At 51.3% G+C, this 16,175-nt stretch overlaps 1 protein-coding gene across 2 annotated transcripts in view; it reads right to left on the bottom strand.

The window, feature by feature from the left end:
* LOC142698140 (uncharacterized) overlaps positions 1–16,175 on the bottom strand; it is a 226,387-nt gene that overhangs the window by 99,288 nt on the left and 110,924 nt on the right. The window contains exon 2 of one of the 2 annotated variants that reach the window (XR_012865704.1): positions 13,514–13,625. The exons of the other annotated variant lie outside the window; for it this stretch is intronic. The gene's annotated coding sequence lies outside the window, so the exon portion shown is untranslated. The remainder of the gene's footprint in view (positions 1–13,513; positions 13,626–16,175) is intronic. 2 annotated transcript variants of the gene reach the window in all.

The following is a 16,175-nucleotide window of genomic DNA, read 5'->3' as shown; positions in this document are numbered from 1 at the left end:
TACAGGCCGACAAGTCATTTTTGGAGGGGACTTTAACACTGTCGTTAGGCCCCAAGACAGAGGAGGTTCCAGAAAGGTACTGGCCTATGATAGTGTCGAGTTGAATAGAATAGCTAGTGATGCTCGCCTGGAGGACATCCACATTCGGTATACCCCAGGCCACTCGGGATTCACCTATCATAGTGGTAGTCGTAGATCCAGAATAGACAGGTTTTTTTTAAAGGAGGACGCCATCTCTTCGGCAGTGTCCGTCGTTGAGGTGGAGTTCTCCGATCACTGTATGATTATGTTTTCTTTGAATGTTGCAGAGTCCCTCCAGATGGGAAGAGGTATATGGAGGCTGAATTCTACTCTCCTGGAAGAAGCAGAGATAAGACAGGCCTTCGAGGATTTTCTTCAGAGCCAGGTACCTTTATTGGATCTAGGTGGTACTAAGTCTGAGTGGTGGGAGGTGTTCAAAGAACGGGTGGCTGAGTTTTTCCGTCAGATCTCGTGCCTCAGGTCTATGAGCAGGTATCGCCTGTATCAAGACATGAGGAGGAAACTCGAACATCTAGTCTCAACCGGAGGTAGCCGTGAGGAAATCTCCGTGGTGAAAGCTCTGCTCAAAAGATGCCAATATGATAGGCACACGTCTTTGGTTCTTGAACGGGATTTCGGGAGGTACCGCTCGCCCGACCCTTACAAGAACTGCAAGATGTCAGTGAGTCGTAAGGTGGTGACAGGACTGGTAGATAGTACAGGCTCCCTGATGAGATCCAAATCAGGGATCCTGGAGGTCATCAGATCCTTTTATTCGCAGCTTTTGGGTGAGCAGGATCTAAACCGAGACGAAATGTCGGCTTTCCTGGCTGAAACCATCCCTGAGCCAGGAGCAGACCCCTCGCTTGGTGTTTTGACAGAGTCGATCAAGGAAGAGGAAGTGATGCTGGCGATTGATGGGTTGGCCATCAAAAAGTCGCCAGGCCCAGATGGCTTAACATCTGAGTTTTATAAGGCTTTTAAGGGAACCTTAGTTCCCCTCTTGACTGCGGTTTTTAATGAGTGCCTCTCCTCGGGCGCTCTTCCAAAGTCAATGGGCAAGTCGGCCTTGATCATTCTGTCAAAGGGTAAGGATTCGACACGTATTGAGAACTGGCGTCCCATAGCGCTCCTCAATACGGACAGAAAGGTTCTCGCAAAAGTACTGTTTAATCGGCTGGTGAAGTTTGCACCCCGGCTCCTTTCGTCGGCCCAGCATTGCTCTGTTCCAGGCCGCAGCACCTTTAGTGCTGTCCTCAGTGTCAGAGAGGCAGTGGAGCAGGGACATTCTGGCCGATGGGAGGGGTACATGCTGTCCTTGGATCAGGCCAAAGCTTTTGACCGGGTGAATCACAAGTACCTTTGGTCAGTCCTTCTGAGGTATGGCCTACCGGGTGAGTTCGTTAATTGGCTCCAGACCCTATACGCTGGGGCTGAGTCTTTTGCACTGGTGAACGGTTGGACTGGAACCCCCTTTGAGGTTGGGTCTGGTGTCCGCCGGGGTTGTCCCTTAAGCCCCTTGCTGTATGTTTTCGCGATCGACCCCTTTCTTAGGCGGCTCGATCGTGGGCCATTGGCGGGGGTGGGGATGGACTTGGAGGAGCCGGAAGCCACTCAGAGGGTGGTTGCGTACGCGGATGACGTCACTATCTTTGTCTCCTCGAGAGGGGAGGCAGAGTGGGTGATGTCAGAAGTTGAGCGCTACTCACGGGCATCTGGGTCCAGGATCAACCGGGACAAGTGTGAAAGTCTCTGGCTGGGGGGAGGGGATCCTAGTTTTGATCTCCCGGACACCCTCCCAGAGCCCAAAGGGTCTGCTAAAATCTTAGGCATTGAATTTGGCCCGGGTGATTACCCCATGAAAAACTGGGAAGGTAGGCTATCAATAGCTGCCCAGAAGGTTGGCCAATGGAAGGGATGGTCTTTGTCCCTTAGGGAAAGGGTTCACCTGGCCAAGGCTTACCTGATGCCCATGTTGCTCTACCTTGGCAGCGTGTGCATGTTGCCAGAACCTCTCTGGACTCGGGTCTATAGCCTGTTCTTCCAACTGTTATGGGGAAACAGGCTTAACCTAATCAAGAGGGAGGTTACTTACCTACCGAGGAAACTAGGTGGGTTAGGTATGGTTAACCCAGTGGTGTTTCTAGTAAACACCTTCATTAAAATTAATTTGGCAAACCTCTTTGAAAGAGAAAGGGCTCCTCTGTGGATATCCTCCTGCAGGGGATGTTTTCGGCCTTTCTTCCAGGAATGGGAGACAGGAGGCCAAGCGAAAGACCTGCGTGTACCCCATGGGCACCTCCCGGCTTATGCCGCCCCGGTTCTGAAGGTTGTTCGTCGGTGGGGTCTGGAGGCGAGGGAGATCAAGACCATGTCGAGAAAATTTCTTGACAGAAAGGTCTTGTTGACCTGCTTCCAGAAGCCCCTGGCGCTCAGGGACTGCCCAAGTAGCGACCTCGGGGTGGGATTAAAACTTTTAAACTCTGTGAGGATTCCCCAGAAGTTTTGGGATCTGGCTTGGCGCTGCTTCCATGGGAGGCTGTATGTAAGGGGCAATCTGAAGTACAGAAACTCTGATGAAAGAGGTTGTCCTCGGGAGGAGTGCGATGACACGCTGGAAAGCATGGACCATTTCTTGCTTCAGTGTCCCTTCAATGCAGAGGTTTACAAACGGGTGGGTGCCTCCATCGGTTGGCCCGGTCTGACCAACCTCTCCTACGCTGGTTGGGCCTATGGGGTATTCGGAGACCTGGGTGGAAGGGATCATTGCACTTCTTTTTTAGTTAGTTTAGTGATCAGGTATTTCACGTGGAACGCACGGTGCTTAGTATCGACTCAGTGTAAAATCCTCCTGGAGGACGAGGTGTGTAGGAATATCATGGGTGACCTGGTGAAGGTCCGGTCTCTGGAGGTTGAGAAACTGGGTGCATCCAAGGCCTCTCGACTTTGGAGGGGCTTCAATTTTAGGGTGCCCTAGGTGGAACCAACCTTCAGGGGGAGGGGAGGGAGTGCCCCTGGGTATTAGACTGGAGGTGGGGGTCTGCACCTGGCCATGACACCGGGAAATAGCGATAGGGACAGAATGAGAGACAGCAGGAGGGACAGATTAGTTTATAAAGTAATAAGGGATAGAGATAGGGCAAGCAGCATAGGTTTAGCGATAGGGACCGGGGTGGTGGTTGGGGGTTGGCTTTGGCCTCTGGGCTGGTGCTCTAGGGGGGCTTTCCTCTCTCTCTCCTCTGGTGATGGGCTGAGTAAGCACAAGTAGGTTTTTGTTTTGAGCTTTTTGGAGACAGAAAAAGGGCTTACAAGCAGCCAAACTTAGGTTTTCGGGTTATTGTATACAGTATGATATTTTGTTATAGTTATGTGTCGGTATGATTATATGGTGTATAGGTGTATGCATGGGTTTGAGTGAATGTTTAGATAAGATGGGCAGTAGATAGGTGGGGTGGGGGGCCTGGGGGTGTGCCCATCCCGATTCTGGACTACGTGGACGTGAGGAGGACATGAGACGTGGGATCGGGCTGGGTGGGTGATGTGTTGGGTGGTGGGGGCCAGCATCTGAACTATGCGGACATGGAAGGACATGAGGCGTGATGCTGGTTGGGGGAGGTGATGGGTGGTGATGGATAAGTTAGTGTGTACAGGGTTAGGTATGAATGTGGATAAGTTAATAAAATAAAATAAAAAAAAGTAAAAAATATATAAAAAAAAAAAAAAAATAATAATTGAAAAAAATTAGAAAAAGATAAATGAATATATATATATATATATATATATATGTATATATATATTTTTTTTTTTGTTTTTTGTGTTTTGTTCTTTTCTTTTCATTTACATGGTGCACTGGAGTAAGTGCACCATGGGATGGTAACTTTTATTTTCAGAGTTTATTATTATTATTATTATTATTATTTTGTTTATATTATTATTGTGATTATTATTTATTTTGTTTTATATATGTCTTGATTGTTTTTTTTAGGGGGCCATTGGTTGGCACATGGTTTTTAAGAGTATGTTGTATATAGTGTTATAGTTATGTTTTCTTTGGGTTCGGGGGGTTTAGGTGTGTGTATGAATGAGTATGGGATTATAGTTATGTATGCATGGGGATTTATGTAAGAAGGGCCAGGCTGGGTAAATTGTACAGAAATGTACATAAGTTTTGTTTTGTTGTGTTTGTTTTGTAAATACCGTTTATTTTGTAATGTTTTATATTTTTCTATTAAAAGAGTAGCAGCAGTGACCAGCAAGGAGGGAGGTTGTGTGAGTGAGAGCTGCTGTGTGTGTGGAGTTGAGTGGACCACACCCGGAATCCAGGGAGTTTCCTTTCTTTCACCAGCCCAGGTTTCTATCACCTGCCTGGGCTAAGGAAGCTTCCCTGAAGGAGGCTCCATTCATACATGGAGCCTCAGACCTCTACCCCCTGGAGCATGCAGGCGGGGGGTAGGGGGTCTTCCCAACCTGCTGGGAGCGTGCAGCCAGCATCAGGGGTGAGAAGGTCATCCCGTGGAAAGATCTGTGCGGCCCCCCCTGATGCTGGGGCTCTGGAAGGAGCCAGGAGGAGAGACATGGCGGATCATCCAGGTGGAGGACCAGAAGGCCCAGCAAGGCCAGATGCCAGACCTGAGGACCAGAGCACGGTAGAGGAATGGGGGCTACTGCGGTCGGGAGAGTCGGTGGAAACCTTCAGCTCCCGCCTAGCTGCCCGGCTGGAAGAATACCGGGACCTCGGTAAGTCCCTGCGGCGGCTTCGTGAAGATCTGGCGGCCGCAAGGGGACGAGCAGCTAAAACATCAGGCGCCAAGAGGTCCCGGTATAATCTACAGGTAAAGGAAATACTGGAAGAAATTAATATGGTGGAGGAGAGAAAGATGGAGATTGTGGTCGGTGGGGGAGCCTTCGGGGAGAAATTGGAGAATGATGAAAGGTTTTCCCTGATGGCGTCCCCCACGCAAAGTAATGAAACCCCCTGCAAAAGGGGAGTAAAGGCATTGGCTGCTAAAAGTGCAGAGGCAGTGGAGGCCGCAAAAGTGGAGGCCGCAAAAGTGGAGGCCGCAAAAGTGGAGGCCGCTAAATTGGAGGCCGCTAAATTGGAGGCCGCAAAAATGGAGGCCGCAAAAATGGAGGCCGCAGAAGTGGGGGCCACAGAAATGGAGGAAAGCGTGGAGGTGGAGAGGACGCCAACCCGGGAGGAGACGGGCTCGGAGGACCCCTGGGAAGGCAGTAACGGAGGGGCAAGTGGGGAACTTTCCTGCAGCCAAGTTGTGCAAAACTTTGAATCGGGCAGTGGGCACCCCCGGGGTTGCTCACGCAAATACGGCTGCAGGAGTCCCCAGTGTCCCTCCAGAACTTTACTTTTGGAGATGAGTTGCCACCGGAGGAGGAGAAAAAAAAAAAGAAAAAATTATGGAAGTTGAGGCGGAAAAATGCAAAGGGGAAGACAGGTGGAGTATCTTACAAATATTCCTACCTGTCTTCCTTGCGTTCCGGACCGGGTGAGAGCTCGGTTCGGGACGCAAACCCCGCAAATCCCCCAGCTCCGGCCTCTGCAGTGGGGTCGTGGCGGGTATGTGGGCAGAAAGATATGGTGCTGGTTTTGAGCAATGTGGCCAAGATGGCGCCAGACGCCGTCTCCTGTAAAGGAGGTGGCGTCGATGGCCACGTGGCGCTAGGGGGCGTGTCCCCGTGTCCGGCGGATGGGAAACCTCAGAAGCCGGTCTCTGGCGCAAGCCGGAGGCCGGGGGACGGGGGGAACCGGAAACCGGATGTGGCGCCGGAAAACCGGAAGTCTGCTGGTCATGTGACTCGGCCGGCGGACGCACCAGAAAGTGTTGCGGCAGCGAATGGTGGCGGTAGGAGAGGCTTCGGCACTGCTGGCCATCCCCCGACGGGAGGGGGGGGTGGTTTGGTGCCGGGAGCGGCTCTAGCTGTGCCTGCGGCCCCTCCATCTGCATCGCCGCAAGGCGGTGGGAGGGGTTTAGCGGGCACGGGGGGTGACGGCACCCCTCCTCCCGAACATTGCATTGGTGGCGCAGCAGAAATGGAGGTCGGTGAAGCGGAGGGTGCTGAGGGATTGCCGCCTGAGATATCCGGCGGCGCCCCAGAAGTAGCGGCACCTGATGATGTGGAGACCCCAAAAACAACATATAAAAAGCCTATGGACAAAAGGAAGAACTCCGTAACCAGCCTGGCCGGTATGAAAGTTGTGGGGAGGAATGTAAGTGGAAATGTAAATATTGATGGTAATGTTAGTAGTGTTGGTAATATTGTTGGTGGTGGTAATGTTGTGGATATTAATGTTATGGATGTTAATGTGGGTTGTAATATTGTGGGGGGAGTGTCAACCAGTGGGGGGCCGGTTGCTCCTTCTGCCAGAGCGCCCGGCAGGTCGTATGCGGGCGTTGTGGTGGGGGGACCGTCGGCCCACCCATCCTCATCTTCTGGGCCCGGGGACGGCAGTTTGCAACAGCGCCTCCTAGAAGCCTTAAGGGAGGGGAAGCAGACGATAACAGTAGGGGGAGTGCAGAAGGACCTATCCTTTTGGATAAATAGGTATGGTCTGGATGCCTTCCGAGAGAGACGGGGAGATCAGTGGTCGCTCCCAACAACCGGGCCGGCCGTGGCCAGGAGGAATGTGGTCCGTCTCCAGTGGCGTGGCAATGATGCGTGCCCTCCTCGTAAGAGGGTGGTGGAGCTGCTGCTGGAGATGGGCTTCAAGGCGAGTGACATCTACGCCTTGATACATCCTCATGGTACGGCTGAGTTTGACATCAGCTTTGTTCAGCCGGGGGGCCTTGAGGTCTTCTGGGGGAACTATGAGCTGGTGAAAAGCGAGCCCGGCTGGCGAGGGTTTGCTGCGCAAGCAATCTCTCGCCAGAATGGTCTCAGGAAAGTGACCGTTCTTACCCGTAACGAGTCGCTTTCCTGTGTGGACATCATGACCTAGTTGGGAAGATACGGTGAGGTAGCAGAGATGCCACGGAAGAACTGCGATGAGTTTGGCATCTGGTCGGGAGCCTGGACGTTTATGGTTAAACTTAAGCGTCTGGGGCAGACGGTGTCCCACATACCATCATCTGCTTTCTTGGGAAGAGATCGAATCCTTGTCTTCTACCAGGGGCAGCCGAAGCTGTGTCACCGGTGTGGCGACCCCTCACACTTGAGCGCAAGCTGCACTGTGCAGAAGTGCGCTCATTGTGGGGGGGTAGGCCATCTGGCCGCATCGTGTGAGCAGATTAGGTGTAACCTGTGTGGTGACCTAGGTCACCCTTTCAGTCGGTGTCCGCGCTCAGTCGTCAATGTCTGTTCCAACCCTACGGAGAATGTAAGGAGGGAGGTCTCCGTGGGCGAGGGGGCGGACAGAGACGATAGAGCCCAAGAGCAAAGGACGAACGCCAGGAGGGGACCCCCTTCTCGTCAGAGAAGGGCGGAAAAACGCAGAAGGGAACGAGAGCTGAGGAGGACCCAGGAAACTGGGGACTCCTCTGGCTCGGACCTGGATGCCCCCCAGGATACTGATGCTCTTGGGGGGGCCGTACTGGACGAGGAGATAAGGAGGATAGAGAGAGAGCAGAGGGCTGAGGACTCCCAGTCCTCCCACTATGAAAGTGTGGAAGAGGAAGGGAGGTCACAGCCTAAAACAAAACAGGGGACACCGGGTAACATCAAAACAGGGCTAAAAACATCTGGCCCTGCCCCGGCCAAGGAAGGCAAAACCTGCACCCCCCTGGTGTGCTCCCCCAACCGATACCGTGTTCTCATGGATATTCCAGACCCCCAGGACGGGGGGGAGAGCACGGTAGGGAGTCTAGGTGTCGTTGAGCCTCCTCTTCTGCGGGGGCCACTGTCCCCGGGGGAGGGGGTCGGCCCGGACCCAGGAGATGAGAATGGGAGGGGGGTGGTGGAGGTTATGGACTCCTCAAAAACAAAAAAAAGAGGTAAAGAGGGTGAGGGGTCCTCCTCAGAGGAGAAAGAAAGGGGTGGGAAGAAGAAAACCGTCTAACTCAATCATTTATGATGGCGGCACCCACTCCGTTGACGCTGGCATCGATTAACGTTGCCAGCATTAAGTCGAATATGGCTAGATTTGCAGCCTTTGATTTTCTCGGCCGGGTTGAAGCTGACATTTTGTTTTTGCAGGAGACCAGACTGTCACTTTTGGCAGAGGTCGTGAAAGCTAGGAGGGAGTGGCGACGTGGGCCCTCCTACTGGTCTCTTGCGGCTGAGCCATATAGCGGGGTGGCGGTACTTTTTACCGCACCGGTCACATGCCGGCGGATGATCGAGTTAGAAATGGGGCGGTGCTTGATCTTAGATGTTCTCATGAGGGGACAAGAACTAAGACTCATTAACATCTACGGTCCCCAGACAAAGTGGGACCGGAAAAGTCTCTTCATGAGGATTAAGCCCTTCCTTTTTACAGGCCGACAAGTCATTTTTGGAGGGGACTTTAACACTGTCGTTAGGCCCCAAGACAGAGGAGGTTCCAGAAAGGTACTGGCCTATGATAGTGTCGAGTTGAATAGAATAGCTAGTGATGCTCGCCTGGAGGACATCCACATTCGGTATACCCCAGGCCACTCGGGATTCACCTATCATAGTGGTAGTCGTAGATCCAGAATAGACAGGTTTTTTTTAAAGGAGGACGCCATCTCTTCGGCAGTGTCCGTCGTTGAGGTGGAGTTCTCCGATCACTGTATGATTATGTTTTCTTTGAATGTTGCAGAGTCCCTCCAGATGGGAAGAGGTATATGGAGGCTGAATTCTACTCTCCTGGAAGAAGCAGAGATAAGACAGGCCTTCGAGGATTTTCTTCAGAGCCAGGTACCTTTATTGGATCTAGGTGGTACTAAGTCTGAGTGGTGGGAGGTGTTCAAAGAACGGGTGGCTGAGTTTTTCCGTCAGATCTCGTGCCTCAGGTCTATGAGCAGGTATCGCCTGTATCAAGACATGAGGAGGAAACTCGAACATCTAGTCTCAACCGGAGGTAGCCGTGAGGAAATCTCCGTGGTGAAAGCTCTGCTTAAAAGATGCCAATATGATAGGCACACGTCTTTGGTTCTTGAACGGGATTTCGGGAGGTACCGCTCGCCCGACCCTTACAAGAACTGCAAGATGTCAGTGAGTCGTAAGGTGGTGACAGGACTGGTAGATAGTACAGGCTCCCTGATGAGATCCAAATCAGGGATCCTGGAGGTCATCAGATCCTTTTATTCGCAGCTTTTGGGTGAGCAGGATCTAAACCGAGACGAAATGTCGGCTTTCCTGGCTGAAACCATCCCTGAGCCAGGAGCAGACCCCTCGCTTGGTGTTTTGACAGAGTCGATCAAGGAAGAGGAAGTGATGCTGGCGATTGATGGGTTGGCCATCAAAAAGTCGCCAGGCCCAGATGGCTTAACATCTGAGTTTTATAAGGCTTTTAAGGGAACCTTAGTTCCCCTCTTGACTGCGGTTTTTAATGAGTGCCTCTCCTCGGGCGCTCTTCCAAAGTCAATGGGCAAGTCGGCCTTGATCATTCTGTCAAAGGGTAAGGATTCGACACGTATTGAGAACTGGCGTCCCATAGCGCTCCTCAATACGGACAGAAAGGTTCTCGCAAAAGTACTGTTTAATCGGCTGGTGAAGTTTGCACCCCGGCTCCTTTCGTCGGCCCAGCATTGCTCTGTTCCAGGCCGCAGCACCTTTAGTGCTGTCCTCAGTGTCAGAGAGGCAGTGGAGCAGGGACATTCTGGCCGATGGGAGGGGTACATGCTGTCCTTGGATCAGGCCAAAGCTTTTGACCGGGTGAATCACAAGTACCTTTGGTCAGTCCTTCTGAGGTATGGCCTACCGGGTGAGTTCGTTAATTGGCTCCAGACCCTATACGCTGGGGCTGAGTCTTTTGCACTGGTGAACGGTTGGACTGGAACCCCCTTTGAGGTTGGGTCTGGTGTCCGCCAGGGTTGTCCCTTAAGCCCCTTGCTGTATGTTTTCGCGATCGACCCCTTTCTTAGGCGGCTCGATCGTGGGCCATTGGCGGGGGTGGGGATGGACTTGGAGGAGCCGGAAGCCACTCAGAGGGTGGTTGCGTACGCGGATGACGTCACTATCTTTGTCTCCTCGAGAGGGGAGGCAGAGTGGGTGATGTCAGAAGTTGAGCGCTACTCACGGGCATCTGGGTCCAGGATCAACCGGGACAAGTGTGAAAGTCTCTGGCTGGGGGGAGGGGATCCTAGTTTTGATCTCCCGGACACCCTCCCAGAGCCCAAAGGGTCTGCTAAAATCTTAGGCATTGAATTTGGCCCGGGTGATTACCCCATGAAAAACTGGGAAGGTAGGCTATCAATAGCTGCCCAGAAGGTTGGCCAATGGAAGGGATGGTCTTTGTCCCTTAGGGAAAGGGTTCACCTGGCCAAGGCTTACCTGATGCCCATGTTGCTCTACCTTGGCAGCGTGTGCATGTTGCCAGAACCTCTCTGGACTCGGGTCTATAGCCTGTTCTTCCAACTGTTATGGGGAAACAGGCTTAACCTAATCAAGAGGGAGGTTACTTACCTACCGAGGAAACTAGGTGGGTTAGGTATGGTTAACCCAGTGGTGTTTCTAGTAAACACCTTCATTAAAATTAATTTGGCGAACCTCTTTTAAAGAGAAAGGGCTCCTCTGTGGATATCCTCCTGCAGGGGATGTTTTCGGCCTTTCTTCCAGGAATGGGAGACAGGAGGCCAAGCGAAAGACCTGCGTGTACCCCATGGGCACCTCCCGGCTTATGCCGCCCCGGTTCTGAAGGTTGTTCGTCGGTGGGGTCTGGAGGCGAGGGAGATCAAGACCATGTCGAGAAAATTTCTTGACAGAAAGGTCTTGTTGACCTGCTTCCAGAAGCCCCTGGCGCTCAGGGACTGCCCAAGTAGCGACCTCGGGGTGGGATTAAAACTTTTAAACTCTGTGAGGATTCCCCAGAAGTTTTGGGATCTGGCTTGGCGCTGCTTCCATGGGAGGCTGTATGTAAGGGGCAATCTGAAGTACAGAAACTCCGATGAAAGAGGTTGTCCTCGGGAGGAGTGCGATGACACGCTGGAAAGCATGGACCATTTCTTGCTTCAGTGTCCCTTCAATGCAGAGGTTTACAAACGGGTGGGTGCCTCCATCGGTTGGCCCGGTCTGACCAACCTCTCCTACGCTGGTTGGGCCTATGGGGCATTCGGAGACCTGGGTGGAAGGGATCATTGCACTTCTTTTTTTAGTTAGTTTAGTGATCAGGTATTTCACGTGGAACGCACGGTGCTTAGTATCGACTCAGTGTAAAATCCTCCTGGAGGACGAGGTGTGTAGGAATATCATGGGTGACCTGGTGAAGGTCCGGTCTCTGGAGGTTGAGAAACTGGGTGCATCCAAGGCCTCTCGACTTTGGAGGGGCTTCAATTTTAGGGTGCCCTAGGTGGAACCAACCTTCAGGGGGAGGGGAGGGAGTGCCCCTGGGTATTAGACTGGAGGTGGGGGTCTGCACCTGGCCATGACACCGGGAAATAGCGATAGGGACAGAATGAGAGACAGCAGGAGGGACAGATTAGTTTATAAAGTAATAAGGGATAGAGATAGGGCAAGCAGCATAGGTTTAGCGATAGGGACCGGGGTGGTGGTTGGGGGTTGGCTTTGGCCTCTGGGCTGGTGCTCTAGGGGGGCTTTCCTCTCTCTCTCTCCTCTGGTGATGGGCTGAGTAAGCACAAGTAGGTTTTTGTTTTGAGCTTTTTGGAGACAGAAAAAGGGCTTACAAGCAGCCAAACTTAGGTTTTCGGGTTTATGTATATAGTATGGTATTTGGTTATAGTTATGTGTCGATATGGTGTATAGGTCTATGCATGGGTTTGTGTGAATGTTTAGGTAAGATGGGCAGTAGATAGGTGGGGTGGGGGGCCTGGGGGTGTGCCCAGCCTGATTCTGGACTACGTTGACGTGAGGAGGACATGAGACGTGGGATCGGGCTGGTTGGGTGATGTGTTGGGTGGTGGGGGCCAGCATCGGAACTATGCGGACATGGAAGGACATGAGGCGTGATGCTGGTTGGGGGAGGTGATGGGTGGTGATGGATAAGGTAGTATGTACAGGGTTAGGTATGAATGTGGATAAGTTAATAAAAAGGAAAAAAATTAAATAAAAAAAAATTATATAAAATATAAAAAAAAAACAAAAAAAAAAAAAAACTTTTATTTTGGGGGGTTTGTTTTGTTGTTTTCTTTTCATTTACATGGTGCACTGAAGTAAGTGCACCATGGGATGGTAACTTTTATTTTCAGAGTTTATTATTATTATTATGTTTATATTATTATTGTGATTATTATTTATGTTGTTTTATATATGTGGTGTTTTTTTTAGGGGGCCATTGGTTGGCACATGGTTTTTAAGAGTATGTTGTATATAGTGTTATAGTTATGTTTTCTTTGGGTTCGGGGGGTTTAGGTGTGTGTACGAATGAGTATGGGATTATAGTTATGTATGCATGGGGATTTATGTAAGAAGGGCCAGGCTGGGTAAATTGTACAGAAATGTACATAAGTTTTGTTTTGTTGTGTTTGTTTTGTAAATACCGTTTATTTTGTAATGTTTTATATTTTTCTATTAAAAGAGTAGCAGCAGTGAATATACCGCACAGATCCATATATAGCAGCAGTGTATATACCGCACAGATCCATATATAGCAGCAGTGACTATACCGCACAGATCCATATATAGCAGCAGTGTATATACCGCACAGATCCATATATAGCAGCAGTGTATATACCGCACAGATCCATATATAGCAGCAGTGTATATACCGCACAGATCCATATATAGCAGCAGTGAATATACCGCACAGATCCATATATAGCAGCAGTGACTATACCGCACAGATCCATATATAGCAGCAGTGACTATACCGCACAGATCCATATATAGCAGCAGTGTATATACCGCACAGATCCATATATAGCAGCAGTGAATATACCGCACAGATCCATATATAGCAGTAGTGAATATACCGCACAGATCCATATATAGCAGCAGTGTATATACCGCACAGATCCATATATAGCAGCAGTGACTATACCGCACAGATCCATATATAGCAGCAGTGTATATACCGCACAGATCCATATATAGCAGCAGTGTATATACCGCACAGATCCATATATAGCAGCAGTGTATATAACGCACAGATCCATATATAGCAGCAGTGTATATACCGCACAGATCCATATATAGCAGCAGTGTATATACCGCACAGATCCATATATAGCAGCAGTGTATATACCGCACAGATCCATATATAGCAGCAGTGTATATACCGCACAGATCCATATATAGCAGCAGTGTATATACCGCACAGATCCATATATAGCAGCAGTGTTTATACCGCAGATATAAATATATACCAGTAGTGAATGTTATCAGCCACAGTCCGCCCTTCTCCTCCTCCTCTCATTCAATAACATGTGGAGGCTGAGGAGAGGTGCCGAGTTGCTATACTCACTGGTTAGACGCGCTCTCTGTATCGTGGTCCGCAGGGGCGTGCGCTTCTCCGCTGCAAGCTCTGTTGTGAACTTGTGATATTCTGCACACACGGGCGGATATAGGACTGAAATCTAGGGCAGGGGTGGAAAAAACACAAACTGTGAACAGACCATATTTTCCCCCCTCCTCCCCCTAACCCCCCCCCCTATTGAACTCTGTCACCTGTCAACGGAAAAATCATCTGTCAGAAGGAAAAATGTTTCCCCGATGAGTACAAGAAGCCCCCCCTGGGAACTAGACTTTCTTGTACTCCACAATGGGGAAACATTTTTCCCTCTGGCGGATGACTTTTCAGTTGACAGGAAGCAGAGTTACATGAAGGGAAATTATTTTTCCTTGACCTCTAGTTTGTATTGTGGCGCAGGGGAGAAAAAAGTATAGGTTTTATATTTGTAATACTGCTAACTTTTATTTGTTTGCTATGTTCGGCTGGACCATTTAGACTAAGGCGGAATTCACACGACAGGGTTTCCCGGCCGGGTGCCGGCCGTTCATAAATCGGCCGGCACCCGGCTGCATTAGGAATAATAGACCCCTAATGGGGCTATTCACACAACCGATTTTTTGACGGCCGGGAAAACCGCCCGTCAAAAAATAGAACATGCTCTATTTTCATAGAAGTCTATGGGGCCGGGTAATACACGGCCATCACCGGAATGTGTCCCGAGTGATGGCCGGGTCTACCGTCGCTCGCGCACTCTCTCTCCTCCTTCTCCTCACAGTGCAGAGTGCATGTGAGGAGGAGGATCTTTTATTGCTCGCTGTAGGAGTCGGAATCCCCAATCCCCGGCTGGGGATTGGGGATTCCGCTACAGGAGAAGTGCGTGACTGCACTGTCCATATATGGACACAGCGAAGTCACGCCCTTCTGCAGCGGAATCCCCGACTCTATGGCCGGGGATGCCGCTACAGGAGAAGTGAGTGACTACATTGTCCATATATGGACACAGCGAAGTCACGCACTTCTGCAGCGGAATCCCCGACTCTATGGCCGGGGATGCCGCTACAGGAGAAGTGAGTGACTACACTGTCCATATATGGACACAGCGAAGTCACTCACTTCTGCAGCGGAATCCCCGACTCTATGGCCGGGGATTCCACTACAGGAGAAGTGAGTGACTACACTGTCCATATATGGACACAGCGAAGTGACTCACTTCTGCAGCGAAATCCCCGACTCTATGGCCGGGGATTCCGCTACAGGAGAAGTGAGTGACTACACTGTCCATATATGGACACAGCGAAGTCACTCACTTCTGCAGCGAAATCTCCGACTCTATGGCCGGGGATTCCGCTACAGGAGAAGTGAGTGACTACACTGTCCATATATGGACACAGTGACGTCACTCACTTCTGAAGCGGAATTCCCGACCTGTGGCAGGGAATTCCTCTTCAGGAGAAGTCAGTGACTACACAGTCCATATATGGACAGTGAAGTCAGTGACTTCTCCTGGAAGAGGGGGGGGGGATGGGTGCAACCTACAGGGGGCAGGGTGGCATCACCTACAGGGGGCAGGGTGGCATCACCTACAGGGGGCAGGGTGGCATCACCTACAGGGGGCAGGGTGGTATCACCTACAGGGGGCAGGGTGGGTGGCATCACCTACAGGGGACAGGGTGGGTGGCATCACCTACAGGGGGCAGGGTGGGTGGCATCACCTACAGGGGGCTGGGTGGGTGGCATCGCCTACAGGGTGGGTGGCATCGCCTACAGGGGGCAGGGTGGCATCGCCTACAGGGGGCTGTGTGGCATCGCCTACAGGGGGCTGTGTGGCATCGCCTACAGGGGGCTGTGTGGCATCGCCTACAGGGGGCTGTGTGGCATCGCCTACAGGGGGCTGTGTGGCATCGCCTACAGGGGGCTGTGTGGCATCGCCTACAGGGGGCTGTGTGGCATTACCTACAGGGGACTTGGTGGCATTACCTACAGGGGACTTGGTGGCATTACCTACAGGGGACTTGATGGCATTACCTACAGGGGGCTGGGTGGCATTACCTACAGGGGGCTGGGTGGCATTACCTGCAGGGGACAGGGTGGCATCGCCTGCAGGGGGCTGTGTGGCATCGCTTGCAGGGGGCTGTGTGGCATCACCTACAGGGGGCTGTGTGGCATCACCTACAGGGGGCTGGGTGGCATTACCTACCAGGGGGGCTGTGGCATTATCTACAAAGGGCTAAATTAATCTGATTTTAAAACGGACAGGGAAAAAAACGGATGCAAATCGGGTCCAAATCGGCCGGTAAAAACGGCAACTCGGCCCGGAACGGAATCGGAACGGATGCAAAACGGATGCAAACCGGCCGGGAAAATCGGCCAAAGCGGCCGATTTTCCCGGCCGACACTCGGACCCTGTCGTGTGAATGAGGCCTAAGGGTATGTGCACACGACGTAGTGACCAAAAACGTCTGAAAATACGGCGCTGTTTTCAAGGGAAAACAGCCCCTGATTTTCAGACGTTTTTTGAGTAACTCGCGTTTTTCGCAGCGTTTTTTACGTCCGTTTTTGGAGCTGTTTTCATTGGAGTCTATGAGAAAACGGCTCCAAAATCGTCCAAAGAAGTGTCCTGCATATAATGTATATAAGTGTCCCATATATAATGTATATAAGTGTCCCGCATATA

This window comes from Rhinoderma darwinii (genome assembly GCF_050947455.1).
Source record: "Rhinoderma darwinii isolate aRhiDar2 chromosome 12 unlocalized genomic scaffold, aRhiDar2.hap1 SUPER_12_unloc_2, whole genome shotgun sequence".
Classification (NCBI taxonomy): Eukaryota; Metazoa; Chordata; class Amphibia; order Anura; family Rhinodermatidae; genus Rhinoderma; species Rhinoderma darwinii.
Note: the sequence above shows the minus strand (reverse complement) of the source record. Positions and strands in the feature narration are given on the sequence as shown.